Source organism: Stegastes partitus, unplaced genomic scaffold, assembly GCF_000690725.1.
Source record: "Stegastes partitus isolate 25-593 unplaced genomic scaffold, Stegastes_partitus-1.0.2 Scaffold455, whole genome shotgun sequence".
Taxonomy (NCBI): Eukaryota; Metazoa; Chordata; class Actinopteri; family Pomacentridae; genus Stegastes; species Stegastes partitus.
The window spans coordinates 367,949-385,413 of NW_007578186.1; the positions used below are offsets into that span (position 1 = coordinate 367,949).

The 17,465-nt window shown below is 42.4% G+C and overlaps 1 protein-coding gene across 2 annotated transcripts in view; it reads left to right on the plus strand.

The window, feature by feature from the left end:
• Positions 1-17,465, plus strand: part of lzts2a (leucine zipper, putative tumor suppressor 2a) — a 47,697-nt gene that overhangs the window by 20,667 nt on the left and 9,565 nt on the right. Inside the window, exon 1 of one of the 2 annotated variants that reach the window (XM_008286459.1) lies at positions 4,879-5,151. The exons of the other annotated variant lie outside the window; for it this stretch is intronic. The gene's annotated coding sequence lies outside the window, so the exon portion shown is untranslated. Of the gene's footprint in view, positions 1-4,878; positions 5,152-17,465 lie in introns of those variants that run through there. 2 annotated transcript variants of the gene reach the window in all.

The window sequence follows — 17,465 nt, forward strand, 5'->3', positions numbered from 1 at the left end:
CTCAGGCATCCCCCACTCCTCCTACCGCTCTCGTTCCTTCTCTCTTTCTCGCTCTCCGTTGCAATTGCGTTCATTTTCCCTCCTGTCTTGTAGGCAGCTGGATGCTGATCAATGGCCCGAATTGGTCCAATCTCAGTTTAGAGTGACTTGCTGCGGTCACTTTGTCAAGCACACACTTTTATGGAGATAGAGGTCTTGGCCTCTTTCAAGTGTCTGGTTAGGGATTAGGTTTGGAGATGGATAGCAGTGGGAGTGTGTGACACAGAGGGAGGAGGGAGGGCACAAGGGGTCAAGAGGTCATACATTTGTGGCTTAGGCCATGTTGTTCCATACGGCAGCCGGGTGACATAAGGCAAGGAAGGTGCATCTGTTTACTTCTGCCGCAAATCAAATTGTCCTGCCCAGCAAACACAATTTTCTCTGCGCTGCACCTTTTTTTTCTGCAAGCTTAATATAAAAAAATATCAGTTATGTCAGCCCGCAACGTTGTTTGTTTGTGTTGTTTTTCGGCCAACAGCAGTCACACGACGCTGCATCCTGACATTAACTCCTTATCATTTCCATCAGCTCAAGGCCTCGCAGTAAAAGGGCAGAGTTTGTAAGATGTGTGGCGTGATAATAATGTGTGGTCAACACAGCAGCAGCTGTCTTCCTCTCTTCTTTCCTCCATATCCATTACAGATCTGCTGTCTCCTCTGCACTTCGTTTTCCTCTAGTCCAGCTCAGCCCGTCCCAGCCCAGCTGTCCCCTTCCTTCATTATCTGTCCCACCACACTGCTCACCACCTGCGTCGGAAGGTCACTTTCAAAATACAAAGGATTCAGTTGAAGTCCTACTCAGTACTTTTGGTTGATGCATGTTTCTCACAATTTAAAGCTGCAGTAGTCTGTGTAACAATGGATAAAATGATAATATGGAATGCAAAAGTGATCACTTGCTATCAAGATCCCACAAAGAAACATCACCAAACTCTGCAGCAGATTTTAGCATCATTTAGGTAATTATTTTGGTTTAAGGTCACATGGTCAACACCTTTTGCTGCCTATTCTTCTGTTTAACCCTTGTGTTTTATGCTCCTGTCACATTTTCACTCACTATTGGCTTATTTTTCACTGCAATATATCGTCCAACATCACTTTGGAAACAGCACAACCATGGCTAGAAGCAGAGAGAACTCAAAAATGTCTTCTGGGCGGTATACTACACTGTTATGGCACCATAAATCATAAAAAAGGGATATTTGAAAATTGAATTTCTACAACTATTTATTTTACAAAAAATGGAAAAACCTGAAATCAGCATGTTCAACATTTTTCCAAGTGTCCACTGGTGTTACAAATACTGGAAAAAATGTTGACTAGACATTTTACCACTTTGATATTTAATTTGTTTCAATACTTGTCTCCTATCAGCTTGTGTAAACTCAGCCAGCAGTTCACAATACTGTTTGTGCAAACTGTTGAGACATGTAGAATAAAGTGATTTTGATGAAATATCACATTTTTTTCTGATTTGGTTACATGTTTTGACAGAACATCACCATCATCAGTAGTTCAGGGTTGAAAGGTGAAAATCAAAGTTTCTGTCTCTGATAAATGACTTAATTATGGTGAGTTTTTGAAACAATATCATGCCGTTCTAACCCCCGGACGCGTGACTTCTAATCACTGTTGCTGGCTGTGTTAAAGTTAAACTAAAAGTCTCAATCCAGTTCAACCCACAATATATTTTTGAAAAAAAAAAAAAAACACATTTATGAGGAGGTCATATGGCCCGACAAGACAACATCCACTGCAGATATCAACTTAAAAAAAACACAGTCTTTTGCGCAAAGTTACTGTCAGTGTGAACTTTTAATTACTGTAATTAGCTGAGCTCAGTGTGTGTGTCTCAGCGGTGCATGGGCTTGAGCTTTCAGTGGTAAAACATGAGCACCAAAGTTGAACTAGTTAGTAAGCATGTTTTAAATAACTCAAGTTATTCACAGATACAGCCTCTTTACTTTTCTTTCATGGCTCCCACTCTGTAATGACTCATGACAGCTTAAAGTTGGGCTGCACAGTCCATCGTTTCAGAACTGACATTACAGCGTGCACATGTGTAATAGTCGCACAGTGACAGGATGAGGCAAATTACTGCAAACACATCATGCTACTGCTGTTTTTGCTGCTCGATACAAAAAGACACAAGAATCTGATGAATAATTGTTCAATCAAAGTTCTTGGATGTAAAGAGTTTTTATAAAACTTTATTTACAAGAAGCTAAGTTTGTTGACGTCTAGTGTGCGGTGAGGAGCAGGTGAAAATCCATGGAAACAAAGATTTGGTTGCAAAAAGAAAAGCACATTTTGGATACAGAGGGGATGATGTTGACCATGAACAGGTACTCTGTCAGCAGTGTCTTGCATGAGGCATCAAGAGTAGTTTGTTTGATCAGTTATTAAGTCACCACGAAGCTCTGTATGACAAGTTCAGATCTGAATGCCATCCAGAGCAAAACCTTTGTCAGTTTTATATCATACAAGAAACCTTTGTTTAGCTTTTTTTTTCTAAATACATTTTTGCTTTTGATGCGGATGAACTTCCCTATAAAATCACCCCAATTATGCTAGAATAACAAATTCTTTTAAAATAGGGTTTTCAAACCATTTGGTAAAAAAAAAACTCACACTAATGTCAATTTTTATACAATGTCGTTCAGCTTGAGCTTAAAGGGATAGTTTGCTTTTTTTCAGGTGGCTTTGTGTAAGGTCATGGGTAGTGTCTGACCTACAGTGCACCTCTAGTAGTAGAAACAGACACTAGGACCAGACTGCAAAATGTATTTTAGCCATATGAGAAAAGGCCATGCTGAGAAAAAAAAATCATTAGAGTCAGCATACATTACATTTACAATATTTTCACTGATTTAGCAACAGAGAAGTGAAGCTTTTCTTTCGCTCTATGCTCTCTTCAAAGATACCAGACTCGCAGAAAATCAGACTTGCTGATCTACCGCTGCCTTGATCGATCAGTTGGTTTGTGTCATGGTGTGAGTTTGGTGCTTGCTGCTGCTGACCTCGTCCGCAGCAGCACACTGCTTGCCTCCTGTGCCGGTCCTCCAGCCTGCTCCTCCAAATGCGGACTGCAGTCGACTCTGGATCAGTACCTCGCACGACCCCACTTCAAAGAAACCGTATCAATTTAACATGTTACACTGAGCTGATGCACTCAATTTGTGGGTTATCATTACCTGTTTGGAGGCTGAAATAGAAACTCTTGCTGACTCACACACACACACACACATACACACACACACACGCACACCGACTCAGTGTCTCACACACGCGTATAAAAAAACTCAAAAGCTTTCTGGTGTTGTATTTTCAGCCTGGAGGAGGTGGGCTGTGTTAATGGCAGTAAAGTGCCAAGTCAGAGAGCACAAGTGAACTCACTTCTCTGTTGTTGTAGCACCGTGGGACCGTGGGAGGGAGGTACAGGGAAGTTCCAGTAAAGAGAGAGAGAGAACACACACACACACACACACACACACTCTCATGCAGCATTACTCAGTCCTCCTACCAGTTTTCCATGGCAGCACACAACAATAAACCAAGAGCGGTAAGTGTTGTGTACCACACAACAGAGCAGTGTGTGATCTGTAAATTAATTAGCGCTGCAACAGTTAGTGGATTAATTATTGATTAAATGATGAACTGATGGAAAAATAAGTGAACAGTTTAGCTGCTTGCTGGTGGCTCTGTGAGGCTGGACGGTAGTGGTTTGGTGGTAAAGTGGAAATGTATAGAGGATATGTTTACCGTCTTGGTTTAACGGGGTCATTTACCTATTTACACTAAACACTTAGATAGATTTTTACATAAAAGGACAAATGGTGTCAGAAAGGTGAAATTAGGGTACCGCGGAAGATATTAAGGATTATTCTCTGTGCATATTAGGTTCAAAATGTAATGAAAATCTAGTTGTTTAGATATTTCAGGCTGCAGTTTTTAGTCAAAGTCCAACACTCATGTCCACACTGAGGCTGTGTCCAGTCATGAGAGGTCACGACTAGATGTGGCTTCATCTGAAGGGGTCACAGGCCTAAAAGTTCCACTTCAACATATTAAACATATAATCAACTGTAGTAACCAACAGAATCACCGACAACAAAAACAATCTTTATTTGATCTAGCTGCAATATGCACGTCCTTTCTCGTTTCACCTCCAACACACCACTCGACACACAGAAACTCCGAGTCTGTGTGATTTGACTTTCCACTGATTCTTTCTTTCCACCGCCTGCTGAATGGCGCTCACCTTCATGCGCACAAGAGGAGTGTACACAAACTACACAAAGATGTGGAGAAGCACGTTATGTAATTTACCCCTTTTGAATTAATCGACACGCCCCCTTCCTGCGTTTGTTGCAGCCGCAGCTCTTGATGTATTCAATGTTGTTTAATAATTACACAATTGGGTGTAACTGCATTGTTGTTTCGCCAAAGGGTAGATGCTGAGAACTGCTGGGGAAGGAGGTGTTCCCCTGACGCCCCGTGGGCACATTCTGCCTGCACACCCGTCCGCCAAACAGAAATAGTAACGAAAATTTCCATAAATGTTAAAGCCAACGCAGGGTTGTGTTGATGCAGAGGATGTGTGTGAAAGAGAAGGAGTGGATGAATCTAAAAAGAGAAGGGGGGAGGAGAGAGAGAGAGAGAGACAGGCAGAGGAGAGTAGTGTGGCTGCTAAAAGAAGGAAACTCGAGGCAGAGGGGCTGGCTGGCAAAAAAAAAAAAAATTGGGAGAGAGGAGGGAGGGATAAGGAGGAGGAGTGGGAGGCGGTGCTAAGGCAGACAGCAGGGAAGGAAAACTGAGAAGAGGAACAGTGGAGTGAAGTGAGAAGAGAGAGGAGGAGGAGGAGGAGGAGAGGACAGGACAGGAAAAATAAGGGGGCTTCCATTTGAAAGTCCTCGTGTCGGGATATGAAGTCCTGGAGAGCTGCAGAGGCAACGGCAGGAAGCTGGAATGTTGTAGGGAAGAGGTAGACAGCAGGGAGGAAAAAAGAGAGGAGGACAATCTGAGGAGACCGGAGTGATCTTTTATATTTCTTTTTTTTTTTTTTTTTTCCAAAAGAGACAAGTGGAGGCAGCGATGCAGTGCTCTCACTGGGGTGAGTGTGGAGGGGAGAGTGTGTGTTGTTGCATGTGTCTGCATAAGTGAAATATGAGTGCAGATTCTCCAAAGTCAGGCTCCCCCTTTAGCCTGCTTTCTTTTCCAGTTTAGCTTCATTTGCATGGACACGAATTTGCTTGGAGGTGAAACTTTACATTCGCCAGCACCTTGAGTCAGTGTGAAACCATTTACGAGGGTGTCGGATATTCCGGAGGGAGATGAAGGTTGTTTGACAGGCTCTTTCACACAGAAACACAGATTTTTAAGAAGACTGGAAAAGTTGTCGATGACTTCTAAAATCTGAATGATCAAATAATGATACCTGGCAGATTTAAGGTGACTGGGTGATTCAGAGTCAGCTGACTGGCACTAGCTTGTGGTTAGTTTTCTTAAGTTGCTCTAAATGAGCCTTGGAGAGTTTTTGTGGAGGAACAAACAGAACCGGTGGCTTGGATTTTGTTGAGGTGGGATGAGTTTTTTTTGAGGTGCCTGAGCCCAAGTTTTTCTAATCCTGACCCTGGGTAATCTCCTCATTACAGGCTGTTGGGGTATTGATTGGAAATTTCAGCCTTTACAAAAGCTGTTCCACCCTCTGGACAGTTGGCCTAAAGGAGGAGAAGGAGGAGGAGGAGGTGGAGGAGGAGGGTGTTATTCAATCTGTCTGAACACACACTCACACTGAAGTGAAGAAAGAGCATGAGGCAGCATATACACTTCGACCAAAGCAGACAATTTGGGCCGCATCTCAGAAGTGTGACCCGGGCAAAACATGTTTTCATCCAGAGAACTCAAAGGGAATCTTTGTGTTTCTTTTGATGACGAAGCACTCTGGGAAACAGAGGCTGCTCCTCTTATGTCTTCCCTATGCGTGTAATTACAAGACTCCTCGTGTGCCCTGGGCCACATATTGTAGTTTCTCATCAAGTTTGTTTTGGCCCGAGAGTGATGTGTCAGCAGATACGTTTATAGACGCCGCGCAGAGGGCCGTCCGTTCTCTCAGCTCTCTATCTGTCTGTTTGACCCAATCATGTGAAGGTTTCATTTGAGGGCACGCTGGGAGAAGACTGTAATTACCCAGACGGGATATTTTGGCAGCGTTAGTGGGAGTGACGTTTCACTCCTACTATCAATGCGTGAAGTTTCATTTGAGTTGGAAGGGAGTGAGAGTGGGGACGGTGGGTTACCTCATCTGCTCTGAGCAAAAACAAATGAGGTAAACGTGTGTCACATGTTACAGGTTACATACGTAACCCTTTCCAGCCACGTTGACTCATGCTTCCCGGTTTGCGTACAGTATTAAAAAGATAGTAAAGTGAAACGTAGTGGGGCCTTTTCTTGCTCTCTTTCTCCTGTTGATGTCTCTCACTTTTTTTTCCAATCAAGTTCAGGATAGCTGGTTCCATTTTTGGATCTGGTTCCAATTTGGTAAAACACTTGGACGTGTTAAACTCCACAGCCAACAAATACCTCAGCTAATTTATCATTCACAAGCTCTTTTAGGAGGTCTCTTGTGTTGCCTTTTTACAACATCGCACCTGCAGAGAGAGGAAAAAAAAAGAAAAAGACGATGTATAGAACCACCATGCCAAGTCAGCGACAAAAGAAGATGGCAAATTTAAATGTTCCAAAGTCAGTGAAATAGGCGCAAAATGCATTATGTGCAGGAGAGAATATCTAACTGGAGTGTTCCACCTTTATTTTTGGTGTGACGCTGTTTTGTGTGACCTGAAGCAGAGCAGCAGGAGTTCAGGTGATGTCAAGTGCATCCGTTTAAATTTGCTGAATGAGAGAAGAATTGTTGTTTTTTTTTACGTCAGCACCTTGAGCAGAGCAAATGCTGTTTTCCCTCGCAGCAGTAGGACAAGATCGGTGATGAAATCTGAGTCTCTGGGGTGTAGCTGTGATAGAGAACAAAATAAAAAAGACACAGTTTACTCATAAGATCCAATAAAGGATTTGTAAGGATTCAGATTTGATAAAATGTTATCAAACTCTATCCCGACTTCCTATCCTCAGCTCCCTTTTTTTTTTTTTTTTCTTTTTCCCCCAGCAATCCCGTTGAACTAAATCTCATGCCAGGTGTTTATGTAAAGCCTCTGGTTGAGGAGCATGGTGAAACACTGACAGAGCGAGAGAGCGAGAGACAGAAACGCAGGAAGACAGAGAGACAGAGAGAGATTAGAAGTCGGCCTGGCTTCGGTTCAGTTTGCTGAATGAGTATTTTCCACGTCAGTCCGTCCCCCTCCCTCCACCAACCCCTCCATCTTTCTCAAGTTTACAGCGGCACGGACAGTATGTCTGCTCATGTGCTTCTTTGCCATGTCAGATATTTTCTCAGATGAGTGGAAGTGAATTATACATCGAGGCTGGCACAGTTAAACTGAGGCGTTGTTGCTTATGTAATAGCTGCTGTGGAACTCATTTGCCTTGCTGTATTTAGTCGCACTTGGTGTGTGTGTGTGTGTGTGTGTGTGTGTGTGCGTGTGTGTGTGTGTGGGCGGCATTGTGTGTGTTGTACTCTGCCTCGGCTATGATCAGTGATTTCACACTAAAGCTGTGACACTTTTAGTGAAATGTTTCAAAAAAAGAAAAAAGAAAAGCTGAGCCATTTCAGATATCGTGGCCTACTTTTCCGCATTGAAGGATGTTAGCGAGGAAATTGCTCGTCTTCAATAATAAAAAAAAGTCACTGCCCCTGTCTTCGTCCCGCCTCACATTATGGGTCACGTTGTCAGTCAAAGTGTGGTTGCTTTCAGTGTAAGATAACAGGCCCTTTCTCTTTGCTCTCTGCCCTCTGTTCAACTGAAACAATGGCTCTCCACTGTTCATGCAGCCAAAGCAGCAGGGGGTGGAGGGGGGGAGGAAGGGAGGTTTAGGAGGGAAAACTTTACTCTGGGACAATGAGAAGTCAGACCGTGTTAATAGAAATCTTAGCTGCCTCCCCAGTACTGTATTAAGTGAAAGAGTTAAGCTTGAACTGGTCACTGATCCCGACGAACAGTAGTCCACCGGCCACATTAATCCCTGTGTCTCTCCACTGGCATTCTCGGTATTTCCAGTGTCTGTGGGTCTGACCACTGACCACCGCTGGATAACTTTCAGTGGCTGGAAAACCTCCTGGAAAATCTCAGATTTGGAGTGGAACGGGAATGTCAGCCATCTTCCCCCTTTTTTTCACATACCGTTACCTCAGTTTCCTCCGGTGTCAGCTGACTGTAGTGCCGCTAAATGTGTCCCGCAGCGTCTAATACTTAACCCTCTGGGTGCTCCTGTCAGGTTATTACTCACTGTGGACTCATTATTCACTGTAATATGTTTATTTGTGCAGTATTACACAGCTATAATACCAGATATCATAAAAAAGAGCGAAAAAAAGTCAAATTTCTTTGATTATTTATTTAGAAAAATGTAAACAAGTGGAATCAACGTGTACAATGTTTTTTCACCAGGTGTTAATGAGAATGAAGGAAAACAAGGTGATGCTACACACTTTTTAAATTTGTTTCCACACTTGTCTCCCATCTGCCCTCTCTGAACACAGCCTGCAGTTCAGGTGAAAAGTACCAGCATTTTAGTCATGTGATTGTTGGTCACAGCTGAGTCAGTCATTTAAAAAAAAATCTGGTTTCTGCAAGTGGTTTATTGTGTCTTCATTTTTATTCTTGATTAAATAGCACCATTTTAGGCTTATGTTTGATCAATTTTCCTGACGAAACTCAAATCCACACGTGTTGAGATCGAGACACATTCTAAAGTAGAAAATCAGCTGATTTTTTCCTGTTTTTCAGTTTCTGGATTCAATCAATTTTATTATAATAATAAGGCCTTTCCAATCTAGCAGCAGGTTTTAGGGTTCCGAGGGTGAAGGTTGAATGCAATGCCGGCCCAGATTCATCATCATCTTATTATTATTTGATGCAATAGATTGTTGCCAACTTTGGTGATTGTAATCAGGAAATGGTGTTGCACAGCAGCTCGTGTTTAGAAGACATGTAAAGTTTTGTCATCACTGTGAGGTTGTTAACCAGCACAGACTCCAGGATGTTACTGTTCCTAAACAAATAGTCTGATAGATAAAATCCACTGTGTACATTTTCCATTTTCAATAGATTAGAGTAGACTTGGTGAGATTCTCTGCACTACAGACCGGGAGAATCTGGGCTTCGGTCGGGCCGCTCTCATGTCCGAATTGAGGCCAGATGCTTTGAGATGCTAAAGAGCCAACCTGTCCGCTGTCAGAGTGTCAGACACACACAAAACACACTCACTCATTCACCCATTCACTCAATCTCTCTGTTCCTTCCTCTTCCCTCTCTTCATGTCTCTCTATCTCATTTCGCCCTGCACATGAAAAATGTGGGCCTCCGCTGCCATGGCAACTCTACCAAACAGAGGGAGAGGCTAAAGTCTGCAACAGCAACAAGTTGGTTGTAAAAGAAGAGGAGGAGGGGGGAGAACTGGAATAAGGGAGGACCTGCTGCCAATTACTCCTGCAAAGGCTGCCCTTTTTTTTTTAGAAATCTTATTTCTCCATTTGTTTCACCACAGAAAACCTGCTCTAATGAAGTCAGAGCTCTGTGGCAGCCTGGACGCAAGACGTTTTGTTCAAAGTTACCATGTTACTTTGCCAAAGAGGACAATATCTCTCTGAGTTTGAGTGAAAAGAGATTTGGCACCGAAGCGAGGGGTTAATGAGGACTGAGAAAGTTTGCATGCATTCAGCGATCTCCAATACACACACACACACTGTGAGACCTTAAAGCCGAGCCATGTGGGGGAAGGTGACAGTGAGCCACCACTCAGACAGACAGTCATTGTGTTGGAATGGAGGCATAATATAACCTCAGGTCTTCTGGCAAAACATTAAAAGACTCCTCTCATTTTACAGTGGAGTCGGCTGACTTCATTACAATACCATTTTCTTGGCTGTTTGAAGTTTTATTGTGGGGTAGATGCGTGACAAATAAATGGGAGAGGAGATTAGGTGTGGACTGATTGCCTTGCTGAGGCATTGTGCGTGTCAGTGTGCCGCTGCCTTGTCTGTACTTGTGGATTTTCTTTTCTTAGCAGCCATCAAGGATTAATATGACTCACCTAGCCTGTTGGTTTTCTCTCTGTCTCCATCCACTGGGATCACTGGTCTCAGGATTAATCAAGCCCACCCAGGTTCTGTGCACCAAAGTGGCATATTTCTGCTCTCAACTTCATCTCACACTCCTGCTTTTGCTTTGGAAAGTATTCGAGTCCCTCCGACTACTGTTTTTGTGAACGGTGACCACCCATCAAAGCATTTTTATGAATGGTTCCTATTACCACTCGCATACTGATACTTTCGCCCTCGTCCACGCAGTGCCGACTCTGATCTGACAAGTTTATTCTTTCCACCTGTTGCTCTCATCTTTGCCTTTAGTTAGTCACGCTGTGGTGTTGCAGTTAGAGAACGGGCAGATGAAAATCTAGCCGGAGTTGTATGGAAAATGGGGGGATGGAAAAGAGAGAGTGACAGGGGAGCAGTGGAGCAACAATCCAGAGCAGGAAACAAGGAAGGAAGGATATAGGTGACAATGAGCAGGAACAGGAAAGAGGATGAAAGTGTAGGAAGGAAGAAGTAAGACTCTGAAAACATGGCGCTGCATCAGGAAAACGTCACATTTAGAAACAGTTAAAGCTGCACTGATCAATATTTGTTCTATCAGTTCAGCTGTTTTCATAGAAAACGCTCACGGCTCATTAGTTTCTCGGCACTAAACAGCAGACGAGTTGTTGGTGAGACCAGTGGAGCAAAATATCAAGATATGTCCTCAGTAGTTGGTGAAGACCAAACCAGAGATAAAAAAAAAATTAAAGTTGACTTGAGTGCAGATTCAATTAAACAGATTGATAGAACTTGTCTTGCAGTTTTAAGTCATTTAATAAATACAAATGATTGTTCTGCCCTTTCCAATGTTAGGATTTGCTGTTTATCTCTGTTTTTAGAATTCTTAATTGAGAACATTCAGTCAAAATAAGCTCTTATTCACAGCTTTTTATGTTCTTTACTTTGCTGTAGCCCTTCTTTTTTTCATTACGTTTAGGTGTAATGGATACATTTTCCATAATTAGGGAACATGCTGCTCTTGAGAAATGCAGATCAGTTTGTCCCAGTGTCACAGTTCAAAACAGAGCCAACACACTGGAACCATTTAGTCTTTGTATTTTCATGGTTGACATTATGTAAGTTTCCAGACTTGCACACAATTATCCACAGCAAATCTGCTGCCTTTGCTCTGCTGTAGATCCTTTGCTGCTGCAAGTAGTGACAACATGCACCCATAACCTTCCTGCTTATGGGACCGAGGACATTCTGGCTCGGTTTTTCGCACTCTACTCCGGAAATTTCAGTAGTAATTTCTCTGCTAATTTTCAGCCATACAATTAAACTAAAAAAAAAAAAAAGGCAGACATGTGAAAGAAAGATGTGAAAAGAGACAACAGAAAACTAACCCAAGCTGGCATGAGCAATACGTTCGATACTCAGCAGTAGAGGACATAGTTTCAATAAGACATGATGTCTCCCTTCACATTTGATTTCGTTACGAGATCTTAAGGTCCTCAGACCTCGGTGTGTCTGAGCTTGCCAAGCAATGATCAAACAGGATTATAGATGCCTGGTTTTCCCAAGAGCTCAGGCCTCTTTGGAGCCTCTTTTTGGACTACCTGTTATTGGAAAATCCCCTAAAACCCCATCCATCACCCAGCTTGCCTTTGTGTCGCTGCCCTTAAACCCTCTTCTTTTTCTTCTTCCTCATTCTCACTTCTCTAACTCGGTCTTGAGCCCAGCAGAGTCTCCGGAACAGCTCGGAGGTTGCGTGTGATTGCAAGGGGCGATCTGCTGCTGCAGAATAATGGGCTTCCTCTCCTGGGTAATACTGGCATTATTAACGGGCTTATCATAACGGGATTATTTCCCCATCACAGAACCCACTTCTGGATCTTGTTAGAGAGCTACCTGGGAACTTCTTTCTTCTGTCAGTCCTGCTCTTGCTCATCCTGGGCCAGTTGGTGCCACGAGGAGGGTAAACTCTCACAATCACTCGCTGTATTTCCAGTCACTGTCAGAAGCAGAGAGGCTGCCTTAAAGCTGTTCAGCATCATTTAATAGTTTTAGAGTGTCAGGATGCGGTGTAAAGTGCCCCTGGGTTGACCCCGTAATAGCTGGCTGCTACACTATTGGAGTTTATTTTTGAACATCGAATCAAATGCCTTGCTGAGAGAAACGCCTCATGAAAGACTATCAGAATGATTTCAGGCACTTGAGAAGTTTTCTATTTTTAGTGTCGATGACTGGTTTTGCTCTGCCTGTCTTGTGCTGCTGACAGCAGAGGAAGATGCGTGTAATGAGGAAGGTGGAGGAAGAGGTGAGGGTGGTGGAAGTGTTTTTTACTTTACCGGGAAGGAGTCGAGGCCTCCAATAACTTGAAGAAACGACCAGTGAGCAACATCAGACGGGGGAAATTAGCTTTTGAGATTTGTTGCCCGAGTAGCCAGAACAAAACCTTTCCCCTGGAGGTCACAGTGGGTGGGAGGGTAGAATCAGACCAGCTCCCCTCCACTCATCAGGGGGTCACAGGGTAAGGGCAAGGGGGGGGGACACGGTTGATGATCGCAGAGGGTTGTTAATTCTATTATCCCTGCCTGAGAGGTCCTTGTCAGGGCTGGGAGTGAAGAGGAGGTGGGGCGGCTGGATGAAAGGTGAAAGGAGGTTGTGAGGCGTGATTGTTTCGACATGGGAAGTGATCACATACCGCACATATCTTTATCTTTTTGACTCATGCATACTCACGAAGTCTGTCTCCTCTCTTAAGTCCCCATCACACTCAGTCATGACATGTTCTCAGTTTAGTCAGTGTGGAACAAACTGGCAGGAACTGAAGCACCCTGCTGACTGATCATCAACAAAGAGTCATTCTTTCACTTCCAAATAGTGTAAAAACAAATATTTTTCTAATTTGTTAATGCTGCGTATTTCATTTCTCATGATCTCATGGACTTGGAGATTCTGGAGTTTTGCTTCATTTTGATCAGTCATCCCATGCATACAAATTGTTGGTTTTGAGTGCATGAAACAAACAGTTTTTTTTCCAGCATGTTGTCCTTCCATCTAAAAACTAAGAGTGTTTATACTTGGCCAAACTCAAAGGCAGAGAATCAGAGGATAATGGGGATCTTCAGACAGGCTCTTCTTTAACCCTCTGAATACAGAGCAGTTTTTTGTTTTTTTTTTTGGCTACTGTCACATTTTTACTGACTGTCGGATCATTTTTCACTGAAATACAAAGTGCACTTCTTTGGAAACAGCAAAACCACAGCTAGAAGTTGAGAATGTCTTTTGCACAGCATCACACAGTTATAATGCCAAAAATCAGAAAAAGCAGAAAAAAAACCTAAACTGAATTTCTTTGATTATTTATTTTACAAAAACAGAAAAACCTAGAATCAACATTTTTCCACATCAACCCAGATATTACGAATACTAAAAACAGAAATGGTGACTCTGCAGATAATAGATGTTTTACAAGTTGCATTTCTTATTTGTTTCAATGCCTGTCTCTTCGCTGCTCTGTGTAAACACAGCCTGCAGTTCAGCCCAGCTCAGTCAAAAGGTCCCTGAATGTTTGTTGTGTAGCTGTCAGTCACAGCTGAGTCTCCAATGGCTTCACAGTTGTGCTGAGGAACACAACATTTGGGTTTTTTTCAGAATTTGGGTAGAGCAAACAGATGGTTTTTTAAAATGAGCCTGGTAGAGTAAACTGATTTTAAGGAAGTATCTTGATTTTAAGTTAAGATTTGCTTCTGTTTTTTAATGGAACCACACAGCTGAGATGGATGTACAGAACATTGAAAGTGTGATGATTCTTTGAGCTTTTTATTATTTTTTTTCAGTTTCTGGCTCTGACAAATGGTGCAGTTTTGATCATTCTTTAAAAGATAACGTGCCCTTCAAATCTGCAGGCAGGTTTTGGTTCTCACGGGGTTAAACCATTAATGGTGTTGCCGTGGGTGGGAGTTTAAATCCTGTGTGGTTTCTCACGTTTTCACACCTGGACAGTCTCTACCTACAGCAGATGTGGTTGTTGGATTAACTGCTTTAGAAAACTGCAAGAATGCTGAGACTAGAGGCTCTATATGCTTCAAAGCCTGTGAAGCCCACTCCCCTGAAACCTTTGCAATTTCAGAAGTTAGAGCGAAGCATTCAAGAGTTTTCTGTTAAGAAGACGAGAAAATAAAGCAGAGTTTAACTTCTCTCTCAAGCTTCTTCACCGTGTCTCAGTCACATATTGTGAGAACAATTGAGTTCCACACCATGAATTTCTTCAAGGAGACACTATCTGAAAGTTCGACTTTATTTTTTTATTTTTTGCCTGTTTGTGAATGTGAAAGTGTTTTTTGGGTTGAAAGATACATCAGTCAGCCACAATATTAAAACCACCTACGAGGTGTGTCAGAAAAGTTAGAAGGATAAAGATATATTTAAAACCCAAACTACGAGTTTTCCCATTTAGATGACCAGCCAGCACGTCTACAAAGAGATCCTGTGGTATTTGCTTTGTTCAGTGCGCGAGAAGAGGTGAGAGTTGTGGCAGGACAAGTGGTGGCTGCTTCACCATGACAACATGCCTGCTCACAATGCCCTGAGCATCCGACAGTTCCTGGCTGAGAAGAACATCGCCGTGCTGGAGCAACCTCCCGACTCACCCCACCTGGCTCTGTGGGATTTTTTTCCTCTTCCCCAAGCTCAAGGGGGTCATCAAGGGGACCCATTTTGAAGACGTGGACGCATTCAGGATGGCTGGGATGACGGAGCTGTGGAGGATCCTGGAAGAATCCTTCCAGGAGTGCGTGGCGGCAGAGAAGGCTGGGAAAGTGCATTAGACTCCAGGAGGATTACGTCGAAGGGGAAAACTTGTAGTTTGGATTTGAAACATATCTTTTGTGACACCAGTCCTGAAACTTTTTGACACACCTCGTACTTAATATTGTTTACGACCCCCTCCTGCTGTAAAAACCATCTCTTTACCATCCAGCCATGGACATGAGGCCTCTTCTATATCCGAGAGGAATCTAACAAAACACAATCATTTTCTTCTTTCTTTCTCACTCGCTGTAGGTATTGGCATTTATTGTGTTCCTGAGACTATAAACTTCAAGTGGGAGATGACTGATGTGCACCTTGATGCATCCATTTTGTGTGAATGCACATATCCGGCATGTTTCTGAGTGCCAGTCTGTATGGTTGTGTTCGTCCTGGCAGACTGCGTGCAGCCACGGCACCAAAGGATTATTCCACTTGGCCAGACGGACTCGAGCTTGGCACAACAGGCTGAGGATATGTGTCCCCTCTGTGTCCCCCTGGGCTACTAACACTGATAATACTATCTGCAAATGGAAGACTTAATCTGCTGCCACTTGTTGTGTTAATAATATCCATCCATGTTTCTCTTTCTCAGAGTAGTGCAGCGTACAAGTGGGGCTATTATTCATATCTTCAAAGATATTTTGATAGGCGTGAGCATTGCGATCATCAATCAGTAACGTGACTAAATTTCAAAACCCTTTTAGGAGTAAACACACAGATGACCGCTCGCGGGTTCAGACGAGGACATTCAGGAAAATCACAGCTGCAGATGGTGATGACTGTGACTCATCCCCTCTCCCTCTGCCCGTCTTGTCCTCAGCCTCTGCTAAATCCATCCCTCTTTTTTTTCCTCATCCTGCCTGGTTAATGACATCGGCAATTAGTCGTAGCATCACTAGAGATCTACAGTATATTTAATGAGGGATGAGCTTCGGCTGGGAGGGGGGTCTGGGGGCAGTGCTTCCCCACGAGAAATGTTCCAAAGAAACAGCTGTGAAGTGGCTAATGAGTTTTGTGAATGGCAGCGGGCCTGAAATCAATAAATAATTTGACTTCATTGTTGCAAAGAGGATTGTTTTTAAGTATAACAAGTTTGTATGCAAAGTCAATCTATTACATTCAACATAAGTAGTGAAGATGTGCGTTTAATCATTTTAATATGAACACATTGAGGATAATGATAGTGTGATTAGCTCTATAATTCAAAGCGGACAGTAAACTTATTAAAACATAATGAGTCTTTCCTTCCTTTTTTTTTTTTTTTTTTTTTAATATGTACTGATCACAAACCTTATTAGTGACTGTCAGCACCTTGCAAGATTTCTGGTAATTACGTTCCATGTTTAAAGCTGGACTGCGGAACTTTTACATATAAATGAACATCTGTTACATTCAAGCTGAATGACTTCACACAATGCTGATTAAGCCTTTCCGCTGACAGTTTAATCTCTTTGCTTTTTGCAGTATGCTGGAGTTCTAAATCTGGTTTCTGTGGTAGAAAATTCACACACTACATTACATTATTGGTGCAATGGTCACGTTTTACGTCAAGCAGCAATGATTGGTTTGCCTGAACTGAGGAGGCAACTGTAGTACTGAAGACAGAGGAAAAAAGAGTTTCGAATGCACCAGATATGTGTCTGTCTGTATATGTATTTTGGTATTGTGTGTGTGTGGATGTGCATAACGACGTATTGATGCATTGTGAGATGTATTTTAATAGCAGTTCCTATAAGACAAAGTTCCTTTGAGAAAATAATGTTTATCCTATCTTAATCTTAAAGAAACTTTGCATTCATTCTAAAGAAAGAGAGAGTAATTGATAGTGTATGTCATAAGCATGCAATTTGTTTTTGTAATTTCTCTCATTGGCAAAGGGGGAGACAAAAGTTTCACATTGCATTGTTTACATAAACACATTATGTCTAAAGAAAAAAGCCAAAACATTAGTGGTTTGGCATGCTGAATTACATTACCAGGAGTAAACTACCCCCAACCCCCTAATGAGCCAAACGACAAGCTTTCTCAGACAAAATTTAACACCCCTTGTATTAGTGTTTCCATCCAGCAACTATCTCGCTCATGTTGCTTAAATGTGTGTATGATATTTGCATATAAACACAAGCTGTTGTCAATAAGAGTGTCATTGGTTTGTCAGGTTTTTAAACCCATCAACTAAAATAGCACATAATCAAATACTGATCATAGTTTACATAAACAAACATATTGATATTATACGTCAAATAATCACAATTGTCTATCAAACCTGTCTCAGTAATTATTTGTCATTATTATGTGTCACAGTAAGGTCCTGAAATTGGAACATTTAGATGGAATCCATCCAATAAATAAATGATTGGTTATATATGAGCTGGATGAGGCAAACTCCCCACTGTTAAAAACATCTATTTAAGAGA